General features: G+C 43.0%; 1 protein-coding gene across 6 annotated transcripts in view; it reads left to right on the top strand.

Annotated features, from left to right (window-relative positions):
• The window catches only part of LOC122556549 (polypeptide N-acetylgalactosaminyltransferase-like 6), a 533,679-nt gene that overhangs the window by 86,050 nt on the left and 422,714 nt on the right, over positions 1-24,915 (top strand). The window lies entirely within an intron of this gene.

Here is a 24,915-nt window from a genome sequence, read left to right as displayed (position 1 = left end):
ATACCAAACGCCTTCTTCACTATCCTATCTACCTGCGACTCCACTTTCAAGGAGCTATGAACCTGCACTCCAAGGTCTTTGTTCAGCAACACACCCTAGGACCTTACCATTAAGTGTACAAGTCCTGCTAAGATTTGCTTTCCCAAAATGCAGCGCCTCGCATTTATCTGAATTAAACTCCATCTGCCACCTCTCAGCCCATTGGCCCATCTGGTCCAGATCCTGAGCCTGTTGTAATCTGAGGTAACCCTTTTCGCTGCCCACTACACCTCCACTTTTAGTGTCATCTGTAAACTTACTAACTGTATCTCTTATGCTCGCATCCAAATCATTTTATGTAAATGACAAAAATGAGAGGGCCCAGCACCAATCTTTGTGGCACTCCACTGGTCACAGGCCCCCAGTCTGAAAAACAACCCTCCACGTGTCTTCTACCTTTGAGTCAGTTCTGTATCCAAATGGCTAGTTCTCCCTGTATTCCATGAGATCTAACCTTGTTAATCAGTCTCCCATGGGGAACCTTGTCGAACGCCTTACTGAAGGTCGTCTGCTCCTCAGATTCTGCCTAACCTGTGCTTTTTCAGCATCACATTGTCAACTCTGATCTCCAGCATCTGCAGTCCTCACTTTCTCCTGCCTGTGTTCAAATAATAACAATTTCAATAAATTGTTATTAAAAAGTTTAAAAATCTCACAACACCGGGTTATAGTCCAACAGGTTTATTTGGAAGCACTAGCTTTTGGAGCGCCGCTCCTTCATCAGTTGTTGTGGAGCAGGACAATAAGACACAGAATTTATAGCAAAAGACACCACACTGCTTTGCAGAAGTCTGGCCTTTCTCTGCTGAATCCATCCTCAAAATCCCTCTGATATCGTTATCATTAGACCATCATGGAAAGTACTATTCATATAGTCCCTTACAAACCCGAGAGTCTATGAAATCCATCATGTTTAGTGAAAGTTTTTGGAGTTGGGTAGAGAGCTGTCAAAAGAGTAGTGAAGCCTGGTCACGGGTGTACTTGAGTGAATTCAGCTCACTACCATGCTCAGCATCTGAATAACTGTGTGGTAACCAGGGTGAAGAATGAAGCCCCAAGGCCATTTCCGAACATTTTCAATAGCTTTACATTGTTGCTTTGTGATTCTGTTCAACAACCCAGATGCTCTGTATTCCAATGCAAGGTGAACAAAAGATGTGAAGATGGTTACAAGATCATCGCTCAAGAGGGAATGGTATTTTAGCTTCCAAAGGATGTAGAAATGGTTGTCAGCATGTTTCACAATAGAACTGATATGTGCTATATATCAGTCTGGTTAAATATAGTCAACACTGAATTCGGTGACAAGTCAGGAGTGGTTGAATAGATTGATATGAAGGAGATGTTAACAATGGCTCACTCCCTGGAGTTCTGTTCTCTACAAAAATGGCTGATAGTGTTCTTCATGTATCTGGCAGGGAGGGAGAATGAAACCAGGCAGTGGGGAGATATGGAGTAAGGTTCTGAAAGTATTTAATGTCTGGAAATGTTGAAGACCACCAGTTCTGATGATTAAAGGAATCATGTCAGAAAGACTCGATGGGCTTAAACAAAATTAGATATTAGTATCGTAACGTACAAGGCTATTGGTCCGATCCTGGGAAATGTGGCGAGAGTAGATAAGTGCTTGATGACTGGCACAGACGTGATGAGCTCAACAGCCTCTTTTCATGTCGTAAAGCTCTGATTCTATGTATGACTGTGATGATCGATGTAGTACTCAGTAAGACCTGCCAAAGTCATTGTAATCTGCATTAGCTACACATTAACAGAAATGGTGGGTAGTCTCCAACCCAGTGCTAACAACCAGCACAGCCCATAGGTTTTTACATTGGAGGGGGGGGAAAGCTCATGCTTCTTCTAAACCACAAGCACACAAAAAAAAACACAGCCATTTGAAAACTCAACTTCCCGGCAATGTCAGACACCACATTCCAGCTCCTGGCCTGTTTGATTTGGTGGTAGTGTTGCCAACTCCAGTTCTCCACATTGCAGGATATTTGATCATGTGTTTTGAGTGAAAGGCTCTTCGTGATTTGCTGCTTCATTGCATCATTTTTCCACCGTTTGCAAATTGTCAATGCGTTTACCTCTGGTGGGTTTCACCAAACCCCGAAGGAGATATTTGACTGATTGTCTTATACTAAGGTAGAGTAACATTATTTAATCTCTCTATCCTCCTCACTTTGGTTTATAAATTGAGTAATGATTTCATTTAAAAGTTACTGGTGACAGCTAATGGGAGATGAGGCTAAGTTCTCAAAGAGAAGCATAAAGTGAGCTGAGTTTTGCAACAAAATACATCGTCTGACACTACATCACATGAAATCCCTGTTCTCGTCTCTCCTTATCTGGCCCCCATTTTTGGCTCTTTCTCCTTCTCTCTGCCCTTTTATTTCCTACTCTTTTGCCCCCTCCCCATCCATTTACTCCTAATCTTGCCCCACACTCCTGTCTTTCCTCATTTTTCTCCTCTCCCTGTCTCAGGGTTACGGAGATGGAGTGAGAGTGAGGGGGTCAGGGTGACGGTGATGGAGTGAGTGTGAGGGGGTCAGTATGACGGTGAATGAATGAGTGTGAGTGGGTAAGTTTGACGGTGATGGAGAGAGTGAGTGGGTCAGGGTGACTGTGATGGCGAGAGTGTGAGTGGGTCATGGATGATGGGGGAAATTGGTGCTCAGTTAACACTCCTCTTATCCAAGATCAATTTTAATTATTTCACCAATGGTGTCCTCAAGCCCTTGAATTTGTTGTGTACACCTCTCCACCTCTGTCCTCATGTCCCCCTTTGTAAGACACCCCTTAAAGTCCATTCCCTCGACCAAATTTAGGTCAACTGGCCAAACGGCTCTTAATATGGCTCAGTGTCATATTTTGCTTTATCATACGCTAGTAAAGCTTCCTGGGATTGTATTGGCATGAGGGTCAATAGCCAGAAGATAAATGATTAAGGTCATTAGCAAATGACTGAAACTGAGAAGATAGAGAAACAAGGGTAAATTTGATTCCAAGAGCCTATACAGGTATGATGGGCAGGATATCCTCCTTTTGGGCACTGTGGTTCAATTGACATGTAGTAGAAATTTCCAAATTTTTATTATGTCTGAAATAATTGATTTCACTGGCAATCAATGGTGGGGTGACAATGCACATGTTGTGTGTTCAAGCCAAGTGATGGTTCCAGCATAAGAAATGACCATTCGGCCCTTCATATTCCTGCAACTCAGCTAGTCCTTCTCCAATCACATGGTAATTTTCTTCATGTGTCCTACACTGACTGTGTGACGCAGGTATTGGCTATGGAACTCTTCTCTGCAATTCAGCAAAGTCGCTACTGAGGGCTATGTCCTTTTCAATTTCACCTTGGGGATCAGGAGGCATTTCAGATACACCATCAGGAAAATTGGCATGACGTGTGATTGCTTACTTTCACCAGCAGGTTGTATGGGCTGGAGGGTGTAGGTGACATGGATTAGTATAAAAGATACCTTTGGATGGAGTTGTCATTTTAGATATGACATCAGAAGATACATGCAGGTGATGAAGGTATGTTGGGTTCCAGCTTTTCTATATTTCTTCATTGTCTCTTAAATACTTCAGTACATTGGCTTCAAGCTATCTGAATCTTTTTCCAATTATTCAATGCATTTCTTTTATTCAGAGTGTAAAACAAAGTCCACTTTATAATTAACTTGTTCAGAGATGTTGTGAAACCCCTCTGGAACAGGTGGGTCTTGAACCCAGGCCTCCTGGCACATACCACCACATGTACCACAAGAGTCAGAGTGTATACACTTACATCTGTTCTGATTTGTCCTTTGTATCTTGGGTACAGGATCAGAATTTGCTGTAGCTGTGCAACTCCTGCCATATGTCATCAATCATTGTCTCATCTTAAGCTGAAATACTTCATGCATTAAGTATGGGAGTTGGGATATCATATTGTAGCTTACAGGCCATTAGTTAGGCCACTTTTGGAATACATTGTTAATTCTGGTCTCCCTGCTATAGGAAGGATGTTGTGAAATGTGAAAGGTTACAGAAAAGATCTACAAGGATGTTGCCAGGGTTTGGAGAGTTTGAGCTATTGGGAGGGGCTGAATACGCTAGGGCTGTTCTCCCTGGAGCATCAGGTGCTGAGGGGTGACTTTATAAAGGTTTCTAAAATCATGAAGGGCATGGATAGAATGAATAGACAAGGTCTTTTTTTTTTCCAGAATAGGGGAGCCCAAAATGAGGCTTAAGGTGAGAGGGGAAAAATTTAAAACTGACCCAAGGAACAACTTTTTTTACGCAGAGCGCTGGATGTGTGGAGGTGGTGGTACATTTACAACATGTACCCATCCAGATGCCTTTTACATGAAGGGTTTAGAGTGATAGGGGCCTAATGCTCGCAAATGGGACCAGATTAATTTCGGATATGTGGTCAGCATGGACGAGTTGAACTGAAGGGTCTGTATCTGTGCTGTATGTCTCTGAGTCTACATCTGAACACGCTGAAAGTGAAAGCTGATAACTTAATGGAGTCATTGTGGCATCTAGGACCACTGTGGAGAATAGGAGCAGTAGTCTACCTCATTTACCAATGTGATTGACAGCTTAAGAAAAAAATATAGAGGACGGACTTTGAAGGAAGATGAATGATATCAGGTGACTGTCAAATGTGGTACAGGAATTGGTAGAGAGGGAAAGAAGATTTGGTTTAGATGAGAGGAAAAGGGAAATAAGTCAGAAACTAAAACATTTGGTATTTCTCAGGTTTCCAGCAGCAATTTACCACCTGATGGAACGAGATCATGAATCAACAGTTCAGATGCATTACAACATATCACTGCAGGACATGGGACTTGAAATGAGGTTCTCATGAAAGAAGCTAGTCTAATGACCGCTATCAACTGCTGCAGTTGTACAAGACATTACTGAGTACAGTTTTAGTCCCCTTGAGAAAACAGTTGTATTCAAAGCAATTCAAAAGAAGTTTACTAGATTGATTCCAGAGATGACTCTTCTATCATGAGGAGAGATTGAACAGTGTAGGCCTATACTCAGTAGAGGTTAGAAGAATGGGAGGAGATCTAGTTGATTTGTAGAAGATGTGCAGTGATTGTAATGAGGTCAACCAGTTTAGATTACACAGAATATGAGTTTGGTGATTGGACCCAATCAGGGACTCCGGCAGTGTCAGAGATTCTGCTCACTCGGAGAGCTGGCTCTGAGGGAGCCAAATCAGTGTTAAGGCCTCTCCATGTGTAAATAAAGGGGTGACTTGGTGATGGGATACCAGCCTCTGGAGCAATTTCAAGATGCTGAAGAGAATTGACAAAGTAGATGTAGAAAGGATGTTTCCTCCAATAAATGAATGAGAGGTCATAGTTTTAGAATAAGAACTAGCAGATTTAAATCACAAATGAGGAGAAATTGCTTCTGTCAAAGGGTTGTGAATCTATGGAATTCATTCCCTGAGTGTGGTGGATGCTGCGCCATTGAGTAAATTCAGGGAGGTGATAGACAGATTTGGAATTAGAGTCGAGAGTGTGTTGCTGGAAAAGCACAGCAGGCCAGGCAGCATCCGAGGAGCAGGAGAATCGACCTTTTGGGCAAGAGCCCTTCATCAGGAATGAGGAATTTTGAATTAGTAATGGCTTGAAGGGTTGTGGAGAGTGAGCAGCAAAGTGGATTTGAGGCCTAGATGAGATCAGCCATGATTGTATCAAATGGCGGAACAGGCTCATGGAGCTGAATAGTCTACTCCTGCTCCTAGTTCTTAAGTTCAGGTCAAGAGATAGGGACACAACCATTAGGTTAGATTCTCTACAGTATGGAAACAGGCCCTTCAGCCTAACAAGTCCACACCGACCCTCCGAAGAGTAACCCAGCCAGACCCATTTCCCTCTGACTAATGCACCTAACACTATGGGCAATATAGCATGGCAAATTCATCTGACCTGCACTTCTTTGTGATTGTGAGAGGAAACCAGAGCACCCAGAGGGGGCCCATGCAGACATGGGAAGAATGTGCAAACTCCACACAGACAGTCACCCAAGGTGGGAATTGAACCCAGGTCCCCAGTGCTATGAGGTAGCAGTGCTCACCACGAGCCACCATGTCACCCACTGTGGCACAGCAGCCTTCTGGAATAAGAAGACACAGTTTAAATTGTTCACTTGCTCAGCTGGGGATGTTCATTAATAATTACCAGGGCATAAATACTTGTAACTATTTAACATAAAGTTCTGCTTCAAGTTTAATATGCAAATCCAGAAAGTTTTTGTTGTTTGTTCATGGGATGTGGATATCACTGAGCCAGCGTTTATTGTTATTAACAGTGACATCAAAATGGTACATTGGAGATTAATAACCTGCTCATATGTCTGCTCCCCTGATTTTCACTGCCGGCTTGTGCGTTAGTAACAGCATTCATTTTTATCACTCTTTATTCATTCAGCAAATTCTGGCTACGTGTCTATTAATATCTGAAAGTATTATTAAGTGTTTCATATTTTCCATCCCCATGAATATGTCATATACCTCAATAAAAATCCTTTTGAAGCTGCATTTTTTTTTCCCAAGCTTAACCACTCCGCCAACATTGTGTGGCTTTGCAGCAGCCAGAAAGGTACAACACAAGACATTCATAAATTGGCCCCTTTAAGAGCCTGTGCACAAAAATAAAATGTACTGCTAATTAAAATAAACTGGCTAGGTGTAAGGAAAATATTTAGAGGGGACATTAAGGTTCAAGGCAGGAGACACTGACCTTTCTGTAACACTAGGTACAGATGTCTTTCGGTCCTGCTTACATCTCAGGCTGGAAGCAGAAGAAATCTAATATTAATGAATTATATCCTGCAAAGCTGCCTGAGGCCAGCCTGTTATTACTCAAGATCATTGCAATCATTATTCGGAGAGAATAGAGATGTTGAAAATACTTATTCAACAGACACTAATGGTTTCATAAAGTGACATAAACTGTAGTTTAGTGCAGCACTTTACCTTCAGTGCTACTTAAACATATCTCTGTTTTGCCTAAAATTCACATTAATTTTCTGCAAGATGCCCAGACTATATTTTTCTGAAACACTTTTATTGCTGCAACACTGATGGGCTCAGATTAGTAAATTGAATTTAGAATTAAGCAGACCATTTAAACCAAAATTCTGCTAGCGTTGCAATTGGTTTATAGCGAACTTTGATTTTTCTAAATGAGACAGCATTAGATAAAAGAGGGTAATTCAGATCTGTTCGCATTCAAAACAGTTGGACTGTTCGGGAAGTTGCAGAAATTAACTGCTTTGAAAAAGATGCACAGAAATTTTGGTTTAAGGCTAAGTCTAGATATGGGTATAAAAGTAAGAGGGACTTTTGCTAAGGTAAAGTTTCCCCACAATTAAGTTGTTCTTAGCTCATTATATTTGTGTAGTTAAAATGTCAGATTTTATAACTGGGATATTCTGAAGCTCACTGGGATCTTCTGGGGCTTCAACAGCCTGGTACCCACTCAACCTCTGCTCCTCACCCCTGGAGATTTCTGAAACTTGGTGGGAACAGTGCCATGATTTAGTGACAGTCTCCTTCGAGGCTCGCCTGAAGGCTAGACAGGAGGAAACAAAAACAGGGAGCTTTGTTTCCAAGGAGACAGCCACGAGACGGTAGGTCACTGGGTGGAAGCAGCCGGGACAGAGGTCAGCTGTTGTGGACAGCTCAAGAGAAGATGGCTCCAGTGCTGCCAGAGGTTGAGTGATATGCTGCGCTGCCAGGGTGTGTATTGTCTGTTCTCAGTGCTGCTTCCTCCTGTGAGTCTGAGTTAACATTGTAAGGTTGCTGCGACAGAGAGCTGGCACATGGATGGCTGGTTGCCAAGCATCTCCATGTAGAGTCATACACTACATAGGTCCTTCGGCCCATTGAGTCTTTATTGCCAAACATATACTGCTACCTGCATTAGTCCAACCTTCCTGCACTAGATCCCCATAGCCTTGAATGCTGTGACACTCTAAGTGTTCACTGAAATCTTTGTTTTTGAAGGTGGTGAGGTTTCCCACCTCAACTACCCTCCCATGCATTGTATTCCAGACCCCACTCCTTATTCCTCGAATCCCCTCTAAACTGTCTGCCTTTCTCTTGAAAATTATGTTTGCTTGTTATTGGCCCTTTGACTAAGGGGCCCGACAACTTTTTATTCACCCTGTACATGCCCCTATAATCTTATACACCTGAACACCCTATACACACAATGACTCATGCAGTCAATGTCTCATTCATTACAGCTATCAATGTGCACTCATGGTACCACAGTGGTCCTGCCTGTCATACATCTATCGTGCTTTATGCTTGGAGTGGGCTTGTTGGTCAGGTCAGGCTTCACCCCCTAACGCTATAAGCATTTCACAATAATAAGCCAGACTGCATATGACTGTGACTTCTCATGAGCTGATAGACATGGTGAATCTTCATCTCTCAACCTGGGAAACAGTTGCAAAAGAAACATATTGATCATGGGCTAAGTAACTGAAGAAGTTTGTACTCTCCAGATCCTGAAGTTCCAATGCAAGGTGATGGTGGATATATAACCAACATCAGTTGGTTATCACAGAATCACCAAAGGGTTATAGACCAAAAGGATGCCATTCAACCCATGTTGGCTGTACCAGTTTGTTAAATAAGCATTGTTACCTCGTGCCAATCTCCTGCTCTATCCCTTTCACCCTATTTTTTTGTATCCGAATAATTATCCAACACTCCCTTGAATGCCTCAAGAAGGGATATTTGAGGAGAAGAGGAGAAATTTCTTGGCCCAGACTGTGGGAAGTCTGAGGAATTCCTTGCCACTGCAAGCGATCAAGGTCAATACGCTGAATGCTTTAGAAAAGGAGTTATATATGGTTCTAGTGGGTAAAGGGATCAAAACAGATGGTCAGCAATCGTCGTTCTCAATGGTGTATTCGAAGGGCTTCTCTGATTTTATTTTTCAATGTTTCGAATTGAACCTGCCTCCACCACATGCAGAGCTTGGAGGAAGAGTCCTCCACATCTGGGACGTGCCTGATATATACTATATGTCGCTGGCTTTGGGGCACGTTTCTTAAATCTGATAAGAGACTGTGCTTGTGAACATAATTTCAGTGGGCTGTGGTGTTCGTAATTATCGTGCCAAGCTCCTGAATGCACACAGGCAAGGTCAGTGAAGTTAATCCACCTGAAATGTTCTGAGAACTTTAATAGCAAACATTTAACCTGCCATGGGCAAAGTGACTTTTACCACCTGCCCGATTTAGTTCCCCTTCCTGCCCTTTGAACAACTCCAGGCAGTGCGGAAAATCTAAGACGTGGAATGCACCGCCTGCTACCCAATAAAATAAAACAAAGAACTGCGGATGCCGGAAATCCAAACGGAAACTTAAATTGCCAGAGAAACGCAGCAGGTCTGGCAGCATCCGTGGAAAGAAAGCAGAGTTAATGCTTCAGGTCCAGTGACCCTTCTCCAGACGAGGGCTCGTCTCACTATTCCTGTGAAGGGCCTTGGGTGATTTGAGTAAGCTTTAAAGGTGTTTTATAAATGAGCTTTGTCCTTTGTCCACTCATATTAGCAAAATTGCAACGCAACACAATGTTTTGGGAATAAATTAAAGAACTAAATGTTAGAGTTTAAACAGACCCTTCAACCCATTTGATATGTTTTTTTTCAGGTTGTTCAATGCATTGATCAACTTTATTCAGTTGGAATGTTGACTTGAATAAGCAGAATGGATCCTGATCCCCCACTCCATTTGATGGATAGCATCTCTCCAATTACAGAGGCCGCCTTGCACTGTTCCTGGTTTTGATCTCCAGTCCGAAGTCATTTTCTTTCATCCTTTGTTAGATTTTTGAGAAATAGTTTGAGACATTTATTCTGATCAATCTAGTTTAATTAGATTGAGATCAGCCTTATAAATTCCGTCAAAGGTGTAATTGTCTATAGTACAGGTCACAGAGTCATTACAGCATAAGTGGAGGTCAATTGGCCCATCAAATCCGTTAGCTTGCTGTGCAGTAGTCCAGTCAGACCTATTTCCTTTGTTGTATCCTCATAACATTACAAGTTAGTTTTCCTTCACTGTTCATTTAATTTCCTTTAGAAATGATTGATCATCTCTGTTGCCATATACTTTATTGGCAGCATGTTCCAGGTTATTTAACTTGCAGCAAAAAAAAGTTCTTCCTTGTATTTCCTGCTCCAAACCTTAAATATGTGAATCCTTGTCTTTATAAAATCATCTAAAGTGAGCCTTCCAGTTCAATGATAACAACAGCAAAAGCTGAGTCCAAAACCTCCAAATGACATTTTTATCCGCTTTTATTTATTATTTGTTCAAAGCATGACTCTTACAACTGTCATGAAGCCGTAGAGATAAACAGTATGGAAACATACCCTTCAGTCCAACTTGTTCACGCTGGTCAGATATCGTAGATTAATCTAGTCCTATTTCCCAGCACTTGGACCATAATCCCTCTAAACCCTTCCTGTTCTTATACCCATCCAGATGCATTTTAAATGTTGTAACCGTACCAGCCTCTACCACTTCCTCAGGCAGCTCATTCTAAACACCCACCACCCTCTGTGTGAAAAACTTGCCTGTTAGGGCACCTCTCACCTTAAACCTATGCCCTCTAGTTTTGGACTCCTCCCACCCTCAGGGGGGAGAAAAAACTTCTCTATTTACCTTATCCATGCCTCACATGTAAACCTCTATAAGGTAAACCTCAGCCTTCAGCAGCCCAGGAAATGTAACCCCAGCCTATTGAGCCTCCCCCTTTTGCTCAAACCCTCCAAACTTTGCCATTGTTAGTTCTGTATTGACATTTAGAGAACAGCATCAATGTAGTGAGACATTCCAAGATGCATCAAACAGTTTCTGACATTGACTGACTGAAACAGCTCCTTGTGCTCAATAAGATGATGTATGTTGGAGAGGCAAAGACATTTTGGAAAGAGATGGTAGTATCATATTAACCCTAACATAAACATTAATGAAAATGCAGCCTTTTGTTTATTCTTGCAATGGGTTTGGGCACAATTTGTTGTCCATTCCTTTGAACTAACTGTATCACCAGTCCATTTCAGAGGACAATTAAGAGCCTGAAGTCGTATGTAGGCCAGACCAGGTAAAAGCATTCAATTTCCTACCCTAATGGGCATTAGAGAACCAGGTAGATATTTATGATCATTCTGACATGGTCAACGTATGTGAGCTTTTTAAATTCTAGATTTTAATTATCTGACATAATGTGATTTAACACTCTCTTCTCCAGAGCATTAGCCTAAGGTTCGGAATTGCAAGCCCAGTGCTATTACCACTACTCCCAGCTCTTTTACTGTAATAATTAGTTACTTAGCTAAATATTGAGGCAAGGCAGAGCCTCCTGTGTAGATCAGGGTGTTTGACGTGAAATCAAGAACCCAGAGGGCTTCCTGATTAACTGAACCACTCAAATTAGAAAGGTTTGTACTGAGTTAGCTCACCTGCACTAGAGCGATAGGCTGCATTGAACTTCAGTTTTTAGATTAGAGTGGTGCTGGAAAAGCACAGCAGGTCAGGCAGCAGCCGAGGAGCAGGAAAAACGATGTTTTGGCCAAAAGCCCTTCATCAGGAATAGAGGCAGGAAGCCTGCAGGGTGGAGAGATAAATGAGATTGGCAGGTAGGACCGGTCATGAGGACAGTGCTGAGCTGGAAGATTGGAACTGAGGTAAGGTGGGGGGAGGGGAAATGAGGAAATTGGTGAAGTCCACATTGATGCCCTGGGATATATTTCCCTCCCCACCCCTTTCCACTTTCCGCAAAGACCGTTCCCTCCCTGACTACCTGGTCAGGTCCACGTCCCCCAACAACCCACCCTCTCGTCCTGGCATCTTCCCCTGCCACCGCAGGAATGGCAAAACCTGCGCCCACACCATCATCCAAGGCTCCAAAGGAGCCTTCCACATCCATCAAAGTTTTACCTGCACATCCACCAATGTAATTTATTGTATCCTTTGCTCCCCATTGGGGAGACTGGACACCTCCTCGCAGAGCGCTTCAGGGAACATCTCCGGGACATCTGCACCAATCAACCCCACCGCCCTATGGCCCAATGTTTCAACTCCCCCTCCCACTCTGCCGGGACATGCAGGTCCTGGGCCTCCTCCACCGCCGCTCCCTCACCACCCGATGCCTGGAGGAAGAACACCTCATCTTCCGCCTTGGAACACTTCAACCCCAGGGCATCAAGGTGGACTTCGCCAGTTTCCTCAACCCCCCCCCCCCCCACCTTACCTCAGTTCCAGCCTTCCAGCTCAGCACTGTCCACCTATTGTACTGCATTGAACTTCAGCAGCAACTGGCTCCTGCAGAAAATGGTGCAACAACAAGAACTAGTGAACACACCAGTGTTCAGTAAGGAGAGCTTGCTTGTCATTGGATGCCTCCAAAACCTGACAGCCCAGCTGCCTAAGGCTTCCAAGAGAATGTGACAAGGATGCCAGGCATCAGTGTAACCTATGAAAGGACAGAGGTTGTCAAGAGATGATCGATGATTAAGAAGAGAAAGCTCAGCATTCTCTTTCAACACAGGGATATTGGTCCTGTTGTCCCAATGTTAACAAGAAGGCTTGGAGGAGAATCAGGAATGGACCAGGTTTGAAATAATCGGCTCCTGACCAGCATGGATAGCGGGCAATTTCCGACCTTACTGCAATGTCAACCCTTTAAGGATGTCCCATTTTTAATTTATTTTTTAAACTCTGTAAGGTCATGCAACTACTTTTATTCTTGGGCTGCATCCCAAAAATTGTACCACGGTACAATATCAAGGTAAACTTGCAGGTTGAGTCAGTAGTTAGGTTGGCAAAACAATGATGGCATTGATTTTGAGCGGACTTGAATATAAAAGCAGGGATGTACTCTCAGGCTCTATAAAGCTCTGGTCAGACCATATTTGGAATATTGTGCACCGTTTTGTCCCCAAATCTCAGGAAGGATGTACTGGCCCTGGAGCATGTTCAGAGGTGATTCATGAGAATGGTCCCAGGAATAAAAAGCTTAACATATGAGGAATATTTGAGGACTCTTGTATTTATACTCGATGGAGTTTAGAAGGATGAGGGGAGATCTAATTGAAACATTCAGAATACTGAATGGCCTGGACAGAGTGAGTGTTGGGAAGTTCTCTCCATTGGTAGGAGAGACTAGGACTCGAGGCACTGCCGTAAGAGTAAAGAGAAGACCTTTTAGAACTGAGATAAGGAGAAACTTCTGTAGCCATAGTTAGGTTGGCAAAACAATGATGGCATTGATTTTGAGCGGACTTGAATATAAAAGCAGGGATGTACTTCTCAGGCTCTATAAGGCTCTGGTCAGACCATATTTGGAATATTGTGCACCGTTTTGGGCCCCAAATCTCAGGAAGGATGTACTGGCCCTGGAGCATGTTCAGAGGTGATTCATGAGAATGGTCCCAGGAATAAAAAGCTTAACATATGAGGAATATTTGAGGACTCTGTATTTATACTCGATGGAGTTTAGAAGGATGAGGGGAGATCTAATTGAAACATTCAGAATACTGAATGGCCTGGACAGAGTGACTGTTGGGAAGTTCTCTCCATTGGTAGGAGAGACTAGGACTCGAGGCACTGCCGTAAGAGTAAAGAGAAGACCTTTTAGAACTGAGATAAGGAGAAACTTCTGTAGCCAAAGAGTGGTGAATTGCCTCAGAAGGCTGTGGAGGCCTGGTCTTTGAGTATATTTAAGACAGAGATAGGATCTTGAGTATCAACGGTTTTGGGGAGAAAGCGGGATAATGGGGTTGAGAAACTTATCAGGCATGATTGAATGATGGAGCTGACTCGATGGGCTGAATGGCCAAATTTCGGCTCATGTGTCTTACAGCACTATAACAAGACAGAGTCAAGAGTGTGGTGCTGGAAAAGCACAGCAGGTCAGGCAGAGGGATACTCCTGCTCCTCAGATGCTCCCTGACCTGCTGTGCTTTTTCCAGCACCACATTCTTGACTCTGATCTCCAGCATCTGCAGTCCACTTTCGCCAATAAGAAGACAGGCATTGTAAAAGCTTTTCACTGTATTTCTACAATAGCGTACATGTGACAAAATAGGATATTAGATTGCATTGCAAGAGCACAAGTAAAGACAGAAGACCACATATTCACTAGGTCCGACATCAGTCAGTGTGAAACAAAGACTCAGGCGAATGTTGGGTGGAATGAAGGGGTTATAATCAGTGTTGGAAACTTATGCTCCTTTTGTATTAATCTCAGTGTAGGATTTCAGGTACTAATTGAATGCCACTACATGGTGATAGCTGTCAGACTGAATTCATTTCTCTCTTTCAGACATTAAATCAAATGAAACGTTGTGCTGATCCAAGATGTTAGTTTCTATTAACGTATTGCATTCTCACATTTGTGAGCTGTCGTCTTCAGTGTGTACAGATTGTGCAGTCCCTGATTTCTTTTGATGTCGTAGGTCATAAACATATGGCTAAAGTCATTTATCAACAGTTGGACTTTAATCACTTGACTTTATTGGCAACATTACAGACTATAATTGCACACACACAGACACACAATTATTGTTCCAATGGTAGCATATATGGACTGTCTATAACTTCCATCATCTGACTTTAGTACTTGAGACCTTCTTAGACTAAAGTGTTGTTTTTTTCCCAAGAGGACACGTGCTGACCTAAAATGGCCATTGTGGTCACCTGAGCAGGTTAAGCCAAGCCCTTGAAACTATCAGTCTGGATCACCTGAGCTGAAATTATCATTGTTTTGAAAGACATTTAAACTCCTATAATCTGTATTTCTTGGTTAATTCACACCTTTCTGGATGTTCCACATTGGAATGAAAGAATGCCAATCCTACAGCTTGAAAAACCAGTAATACTAAACACCAGAATCCACAGAGCAGGTATTTTTTTAGGCAACAGTTTTTGAGCTGGGGAAAGAAATATTAATTGGTAGCATACAGAAACTGGAAGCCTCTCTCTCTCTATCTTTCTCAACACCAAAAAGCAGCTTAGAAAGAGAACCATTTGTTGTGAACTTTGCAAACTTTGCCACTGCTGAAGAAACAAATCAACAGCTAAACAGTAAGGACTCAGATCATTCTCACACTTCCAGAACTTTAAGCTATAATTGCCTTTATTTTCTGGACACCATTCCCCACTTTAAATAAAGTGTATCACTTATTCGTGTGTGTGTGTGTGTGATGTTGCATTTTTACAAATTTTTTCAGGATTAACAGATAGTGGAATACTTCATTCATTAAAAAATCACTTTGTAATTTGATTCCTTCATTTTGATCTGTTATTTACTGTTATTTATATATTAATGGGGTGAGAGTGACTGTCCTTGACATCAGGCAGCCTTTGCCTGTGTGTGGCATCAAAGAGTCACACCAAAATTGGAATCAATGGGAATCAGGCATCATTCCTGGCACAAATAAAGGTGATTGTCATTACTGGATGTCAATTCAGGACATCTCTACAGGGGTTCCTCAGGACCAAACATCTTTAGCTGCTTCATCACTAGCATAAGGTCAGAAGTGCAGATATTTGCTGATGATTGCACAATGGTCAACATTTGTGACACATCAGATACTGTCTTGGCAGAAAATCCTTGGGTAATGTCTGAGCATGAGCTGATTAATGGCAAATGACGTTTGCACCACACAGTACCAGGTGATAACCATTTCTTGCGGGAGATTCTAAGCGTTCCTCTTTGATGTTCAATAGCATTGCCATTGCTGAATCCCCCTCTGTCAACATCCTGGCATTACCATTGATCAGAAACTGAGCTGGACTATCTGCATGAATACTGTTGGCTCAAGAACAAGTCAGAGTCTAAATTCTGAAGTATGTAACTCACCTTTTCCCTGTGAAATGGCTTTCCAGTCATTACAAGACACAGGTTAGGAGTGTGATGGAAACCCTGTCCTTATGTGGATGAATGCAGCTTAAGAAGATTGACAGTGCCTGGTTCACTGTTAGCCTTCGGGAAAAGAAATCTGCTGTTTTTTAGTCTGGCTGACATGTAACTCCAGGCCTACGGCAAAATGGTTGGCTCTTTATCGATTCAAGGCCGTCTCAGGATGAGCAACAAATGCCAGCATTTCCAGTGAAGCCCAATCTCATGCAAGAATCAAAAAGCCATCCAAAACAAAGTCACCCACTTGATTGGCACCACAGTCTCCACCTTCACCATTCACTGCCTTCAGCACGACGAAGCCCTGTGTACCATCTGCAAGGTGTACTCCAACAACTCACCAAGGCTTCTCTGATACCGCATTTCAAACCTACCATCTCTTACACCTTGATGCATGGGAACATCACCACTGTCAAACATATTCCAAAAAAAGTTATAAATATATCAATTAGGAGCAGGAGTAACACGGTGGCTCAGTGGCTAGCATTGCCTCACAGCACCAGAGACCCGGGTTTGATGCCAGCCTAGCGTGACTGTATGGAGTTTGCATATGCCTCTGGGTGCTCTGGTTTCCACCCATAGTCCAAAGATGTGCAGGTTAGGTGGATTAGCCATGGGACGTGGAGGGTTATGGAGATAAAGCAGGTGGGTGGATCAGGGTGGCATGCTTTGGAAGTTTGGTGTAGACCTGATGGGCTGAAGGATCTGCTTCCACACTGTGGGCAATCTATGAATAAGCTACTAGGCCCTTTGAGCCTGCTCCAGGGCTGTTCTGATTACCATACATTTCCACCTACCCCCGATAATCTCTCCTCCTCACTTATCAAGAATATATCTACCTCTGGCCTTAAAGCTATTCAAGGGCTCTATTTCTTCCACCTTTTGAGGAAGAAAGTTCAGACTTTTTTTATTGGGGAAAGAATTCTCCTCATCTCTACCATATATGGGTGACCCCCTTCTTTTTAATCAGTGACCCCTCGTCCATATGCACCTTTTAAAGTTCTTTGTCCCCGTTTTTATTTTGCAGACTGCCTTCCTTTATTCTACTAACTTTCGAACATGTTACCTACATTTTAACAGATTTTTTTTTTCTATTTTCTAATGCAGTTTTGTATAAAGGAATTATGGTTGTCTCTGTTCTTATCTCCATTTCTAATTCTGATTTGAACTGGATTCCTTTACAATAACACTCAATTTCCTTCAGCCTTGTAACCACTCAATTACTGGAGTGTGATTAATTTTCTTCTAAGCACTCTTGGTCATGCATGCATGAAATGCTTCTTTCTCTTGTCTCTCATTTGTTATCTTTATGGTGGCAGTTTGTGTTGTTGTTTTGTTTGTATTTATTGCACATCTTGTAACCGATGTCATGATTCCTTGTAGGAACTGCTACAGAGCATCTGTGACTTCACTTCCACATCAGTATTTTCTCCTTCGGGCACTGCAGTCAGCACAGGGCTTCACTGATTAACCCTTATGCAATGCGGACTCAGCCATCTCCTGCCCACAGAGACCCAGAAAGATGCTTTACTTACCTTCCCATTCAGCTCCCAATATCCACCATCCATCAACTTGAACTTGTCAAAACTCTGCCTGCATCCTGATGCACACCACATTCCATTCACAGAAAAATAGAAGATGGGAGCAGGATTACGCTGCAGGGTTTGCATATTCTCTCCATGTCTTTGTAGGGTGCTCTGGTTTCCTCTCATAGTTCAAAGGTGTACCACGACACGAGGTTACGGTTCAACAGGTTTATTTGAAATCACAGGCGGCGTGGATGAAAGAGCAGTGCTCAGAAACTTGGTGATTTCAAAAAAACCTGTTGCACTATTGAGTCGAAAAGTATGGTGTTGGAGCACAGCTCTAGCATCTACAGTCCTCACTTTCAGATGCTGCTGGACTATAACCTGGTGTCATGTGACTTCTGACTTTGTCCACCCCAGTCCAACACTGTCACCTCCACATTAAAGGTTTGCAGGTGTGGGTTGATTGGCCATGCTAAATTGCCCCATAGTGTTCAGAGATGTGCAGACAAGGTGGATTAGCCATTGTACATATGAGGTTATAGGGAAAGGATGTGGTGCTGGGTCTGTGTGGAATGTTCTTCAGAGGGTTGTTTTTTTGATTAGATTAGTTACAGTATGAAAACAGGCCCTTCGGCCCAGCAAGTCCACACCGACTCTCCGAAGAGCAACCCACCAAGACCCATTCCCCTGTATTTACCCCTTCACCTAACACTGTGGGCAATTTAGCACGGCCAATTCACCTAACCTTCACATCTTTGGACTGTGGGAGGAAACCCACGCAGACACGGGCAGAATGTGCAAACTCCACACAGACAGTTGCCCGAGGCGGGAATTGAACCGGGTCTCTGGCACTGTGAGGCAATAGTACTAACCACTTTGCCACTGTGCCATGTGGACTCAATGGGCTGAATGGCCTCTTTCTGTGCTGTAGGGATTCGATGATTCTACAAGCCAAATCTGTTCTTTGACCCTGCTCTGCATTCAATATAGTGATTGCTAATCACCAAACTCCGCATTCAACCAGCACTCCTGTACTCACTGGTTTACATTGCCTTCCTGTCCAGTCATGAATTGAATATAAAGTTGTCACCCTTGCCTTCAAATCTCTCCGAAGTCTTGTTCCTCCCTAGTCTCCTCAATCTTTCAGGCTTTCTGGGTTTGTTTAGTTCAGCCAGTTGCAGCTCTCTGATTTCCAACTCTCTACCATTCACAGTTATGAAGCTGTCTGTTTCATTCTGGAATTCCTTCCCTAAACCTCTTCATTTCCCTGCCTTGCTTTCTTCTTGTAAGACCCTCCTTATCATCAAACGCATTGATCAATCCTTTCCTGGCCTAATACCTTTTAGTGGGTCTCAGTATCAAATCTTGCTTGACAGCACACTGACTGTGAGAAATTAAGTGTGCAGTGCAATTGCACATTGTTGTTGACTGACAAACATTGATCAGGACATTGACAGAAGTCCCCTCATTAGACAAAACACCGAAAGGAAACTATATATTATTCAAGTCCTTGGAAACACTTAGATATACAGATAGATGGCTGACACCCTTCCCATGAGAAGATAAAATGAAACATCACAGGGAAGCCACAAAGGAATATAGACGGTTTGAGTGAGGGTGTGATGTCTTGTAATGCGGAAAAATGAGAGATTGTCTATTTTGGCAGGAATAATTTAAAAAAAGCCGCATATTATCGAAATGGCGAGAGATTTTGGTGCTGTGAAGTGCAGGAGGATATAGGTGACCCAGTGCATGAATCGTAAAAGGTTAGTTAGTATGCAAATACAACAAGTAATTAAGAAAGCTAATGGGATGTTAATGCTTATTGCAAGTGGAGTTGAATGCAAAAGTGGGGAGATTATGCTTCCGTTACAAAGTATAGTGAGACCACATCCGGAATGCTGTGTAGTGTATTGGTAACTTCATTTTAAGAAGGATATAAATGCGTTAGACAACACAGGACAGTTTAGCACAGGAATGGACCTTTCAGCCCATGATGTTGTGCTGAATGTGACACCAAATTAAACCAATCCCTTCTGCCTGCCCTTGGTCCATATCCCTTCATGCCTTCAATATTCATGTGCTTATATAAAAGTCTCTTAAATGCCCCTAACATATCTGCCTCCACCACTACCCTGGCAGCATGTTCCAGACTCCTTCCACTCTTTGTGTGGAAAAAAAAGCTTATCCCTCACATCTCCTTTGAACTTGCCCCCTGACCTTAAATGGATGCTCCCTCGTATTAGACATTTCAACTCTGGGAAAAAGATTCTGATCATCGACCCTATCTATGTATCTCATAATTTTATAAACTTCCATCAAGTCTCCCCTCAGCCTCTGTCACTCCAGGAAAAAAAAACGGAGGTCTTTCTAGCCTCTTCTTATAGCTCGTAAACCTCTTCTGCAGGCACCCTGTCTCTACTCCTGATGAAGGGCTTTTGCCCGAAACATCAATACTCCTGCTCCTCGGATGCTGCCTGACGTGCTATGCTTTTCCAGCACCACTCTAATCTATACTTTGCTAATAGCCAGACTGGGCAAATTGTCTTATGAGAAAGGGTTGGACAGGCTGTGTGTATATTCACTGGAGTCTGATTGAAATATACAAGACCCAGAGGTGTATTGACAAGATGGAAGTGGAAGGGATATAAGGCTAAGGAAGTCTCTCCCTGAAAATGCAGTGAAACAGAGTCTTTGAATATTTTCAAGGTAAAGAAAGATTCCTGATCTGCGAGGGGATGAATGGTTAATGGGGATGGGGAGTAATCAGATCAACCATGATCTTATTGAATAACGAATGCCGAGGGCTGAGTAGCCTAATCCAGTTCCATCTGGTCATACGTAATTCGCTGTTGGAAAACGTAATCTTCAAAAAAACTGCAGGATATTCAACGCTTTTAACTTCCTGGTTGGCTGTCCGTTGGAATGCTTCAGTACAATTGGTGCAGCCAACCCAGCTTTCTGCTGTGCACCTCAAAGTCTTTTGCCCTGGAGCCAGATTTAAACTGCCACTGGGAAAGGGGAAGTCTATTCCAGAGATCACTGGGGACTCTGTTTTCTGTCAGGAGACAGATATTAGGGATCAAACCCGTGTTGTGTTTCTATCTCGCCAGTGTCATTTTATGGGGCCCAGGTCATTTTTGGGCTTTGACACAAGTCTCCTAACTGCTTTGCCAAAGCTGAAGGTGGCATCAGAGAGAGGCTGACACTGGACTGGGCATTTGGATCTTTAGCTGGATGTATGGAAAGCATCGAGATGCTTCAAATATAACAGGTAGCACGCTGGTTTGGTGGTTAGCACTGCTGCCTCACAGCGCCAGGGACCTGGGTTCAATTCTAGTCTTGGGTGACTGTCTGTGTGGAGTTTTCACATTCTCCCTCTGTCTGTGTGAGTTTGCTCTGGTTTCCTCCCACAACCCAAAGATGTGCAGGTTAGGGTGGATTGGCTACACTAGGGTGGATTGGCCCATGGTGTTGCATTATTCAGAGGGAAGTGGGTCTGGGTGGGTTACTCTTTGGAGGGTCAATGTGGACTTATTGGGCCAAGTGGTCTGTTTCCACACTGTAGGGATTTTATGGCAACTGAATAAAATTGATTTAAAATAATTTCAAATGTATCTTGAAAGTATTCTGAATTTTAAATTGGCCTGTTATGTCATCTGTGTCAGGACTATTGCTGTGGAACCTGCTTGGATCTACGTTAATCTGAATTTTCATTGCCGCAAGATGGGAGTCAATTGCACCGTTAAATTCTTTTTTCTGCTTAATAAGAGAAAGAAAATCTTTTATTTGTGTCAGTCTTTCCCCTTGTATGTTAGACGCCTGGGCACTTCGCACCTTGAAATCATTTGTTGGAATGCGTTTGGAAAGTAAGCTGTGGGGAATTCAGAACTGGAGGAGCGCAGGGCATTTGGAGGCTGGAGGAGGTTATTAAGATGGGGAAATATTTCAACATAATGGAGAGACTTTTAAAATTAAAGTGTTGTTGGAATGGGAGCCTCTGCCGATCAATGAGGATCGAAGTGATAGATGATTCAATTTCGGATCAGATGTCACAAGACACCAGGTTATAGTCCAACAGGTTTACTTGAAGTCACAAGCTTTCGGAGCGCTGTTCCTTCATCAGGTGAAGTCAGGTGAAGAGTTCACCTGATGAAGGAGCACCGCTCCAAAAGCTTGTGACTTCAAGTAAACCTGTTGGACTATAACCTGGTGTCGTGCGGCTTCTGACCATGTCCATCCCAGTCCAACACCAGCACCTCCACACCGTAGATCCCTTGAGTTTGGAGATGGGCAGCAGAGTTTCAGATGGAGCTCAAGCTTATAGCAGGTAGAATATGAGTAACTATTGTGACAGGATGCAGTAAACCTTCCTGACGGCCTTGCTGAACTCTCTCCATTAAACCTGCATGCAGCATCTGTTGCACAAACCTATGTCTACCAGCATTAAATTCATTCTCTCACATTCATGCAGAGTTGGAAAAGTCCTCCTTTTCCATCAGTATGAGCTCTATGGGACAATATCAACCAAATATACAGAGGAACCTCTTATTCGAACGAGCTGGGTGGGCAGTATTTCGTTCGGATAATTGATTATTCGGTCAATTGATTCAATGCCTCTCCTCTGGAGCTCGGAGTTTTCTGAAGTTTCCTTTTCCCTCGCTCTGCCTGCCTTGCTCCCTCTCTTTGTCTCGATTTATTTCTGAGCAGACACACACTTGTGTGTAAGGGACCTGCAGCGTTGCTGAAGCCCCCCAATGCAATCAGTTCAACGAGATTGACACAGTAAGCACTTGCTAAGGCTAATCCCTGTTCAGGAGACTAGGCGGCAGCACACTGAGCAAGAGTCCCCATCCACCCACCCTATCCACTGTCCGCTCCCTTACCCATCCAACCCTTTATCCGTCCGCACTCACCCCTACTGCTGCCTTTGCTGGGTGAGTCTCCAATAGCATGTACACACACACAACCTCTTACTGCAGCTTTTTGACAGGTTCCACCTCTGCCCTGTACAGGACAATGTTGGAGAGATTATCTGGGGCGGAGGGGGATTAGGATACACCCCTGTGTAGAATGCGAGGGAAAGTGTGGGGAGAGAGAGAGTGGACAGGTGGTCAGTCATTTGGAGATGGTGCCTATGCTCCCATTGATGTCCGGGACTGTTCTCTGCAGCATTTCAATAAGCTGAGTTTGTTTTTAATCATTGTAAACAAAAGGCACGTTTGGTTTGGAAACACCTCTTTGATATAATGTTTCTATCGGGACCTTGAGATCTTCATTGGATAATCCAATACTCAGATAATTGAGGTTCCTCTGTATTTTCAACATTGGAAGGGTAGTTGGCTGTTTAATTTTTACACAGTAGAATTCATTTTCAGCACAAAAATGTTGGGCTCAGTGTCTTGTTTTTGGCTGTTATATTTGTATGGATCTTATGACAAAGTCACTACTGACAAAATTAGGATGCCAGTTAATACATTTTTATAATAAAAACAAGATCTGGAGCTTAGAACTGAGAATAGCTCATTATGATTGTCAGAAACATGATAATGGCAAGAAACCTGAAATATTTCTGACTACAGATTGAAGAGAGTTTCTTTAATCTGAGTAGTGGTATCACAAGTACTTGAAAGTGATTAAAGATTTGCTGGTTGAGCAAGATTTTCATTTACATTTCACCAGGAGTCGGGGTGAACTTTGAATCACTCAGAGCTTCCTTTACACAGTGTGACTTGAATCCTTGGTGGTATAGATTTCAGTTCATGTTTATTCCATTAGTTGTGCAAGAAACTCAATTATTCAGCTCTTGGATGCACAGGATCTGAATTGCTGATCTAGTCATTGTAAATCATGCAGGGCTACGCATTGATCAAATTTAGAATTTAAATACCCTTCATTCAAAAATCAAAAGCAGACTTGTACGCAAAGACTTATACAATGCCTTTCATGACCTTATGATCTGTCCAAGTGCATTGTAACTAGTAAAGTAACTTTGAAGCGTTAGTCACGATTGTAAAGTGGGGAATATTGTGCTGTTTTTATATGGAGAAAGGTCTCATAAACAGAAGTGAGACAAAGGACCAGGTATTGTGTTTATTTTGTAGCACCAATTGACGCATAATTGCTGTTCAGAACTCCCCCACTCTTTGTACTGTGCAAGCTTCAATATTCACCTGGGACTGCAGGTGTGCCCATGGTTTAACATCTCATCAGAAAGATGGTAAACTCAATAGGATAGCACTACACAGCATCAGCCTGCAAACTATGCTCATGTCAACATGGCTTTGTGCGTGGGAAATCATATCTCACAAACTTGATTGAGTTTTTTGAAGAAGTAACAAAGAGGATTAATGAGGGCAGATCAGTTGATGTGATCTATATGGACTTCAATAAGGCATTCGACAAGGTTCCCCAAGGGAGACTGGTTAGCAAGGTTAGATCTCATGAGGAGAACTAGCCATTTGGATACAGAACTGGCTCAAAGGTAGAAGACAGGGTGGTGATGGAGGGTGGTGTTTTTCAGACTGGACATCTGTGACCAGAGGTGTGGCACAAGGATCAGTGCTGGGTCCACTACTTTTCGTCATTTATATAAATGATTTGGATATGAATGTATGAGGTATAGTTAGTAAGTTTGCAGATGACACTAAAAGTGGAGGTGCAGTGGACAGCGAAGAAGGTTACCTCAGATTACAATGGGATCTTGATCAGATGGGCCAATGAGCTGAGAAGTGGCTGATGGAGTTTAATTTGGATAAATGTGAGGTGCTGCATTTTGGAAAAGCAAATCTTAGCAGGACTTGTACACTTAATGGTAAGGTCCTAGGGAGTGTTGCTGAACAAAGACCATGGAGTGCAGGCTCATAGCTTCTTGAAAGTGGAGTCGCAGGTAGATAGGATAGTGAAGAAGGTGTTTCGCATGCTTTCCTTTATGGAGTTCAACCTGGATAAATGTGAAGTGATGCATTTTAGAAGGTTGAACTTGAAAGCTGAGTACAGGATTAAAGACAGGATTCTTGGCAGTGTGGAGGAACAGCGGGATCTTGGTGTGCAGGTACATAGCAACATGAATTTGACTGGGACAACACTACCATTATAGGGCAAGCCAAACAAAGAACAGCCAGGGAATTCCTAGAAGCATGACACTCATCCACAAACTCCATCAACAAACACATCGACCTGGACCCAATATACCGGCCACTACAGCGGACAGCTGAAACTGACAACCGGAAGCGACAGGGACAGGCCACTATAAATGCCGAAGGAAACACCACAGAAGCGCTTCACAAGAGGCTCCCAAGCACTGAGGATGTCACCTAGACAAGGTACGAAACGTTTGCAACAAAACTTCCAGCTCGGCAAACAGAACCACAACAACGAGCA

The sequence above is a fragment of the Chiloscyllium plagiosum genome, chromosome 2 (genome assembly GCF_004010195.1).
Source record: "Chiloscyllium plagiosum isolate BGI_BamShark_2017 chromosome 2, ASM401019v2, whole genome shotgun sequence".
NCBI lineage: Eukaryota > Metazoa > Chordata > Chondrichthyes > Orectolobiformes > Hemiscylliidae > Chiloscyllium > Chiloscyllium plagiosum.
The sequence above is the reverse complement of the archived record's forward strand: the minus strand, read 5'-3'. Positions and strand labels throughout refer to the sequence as shown.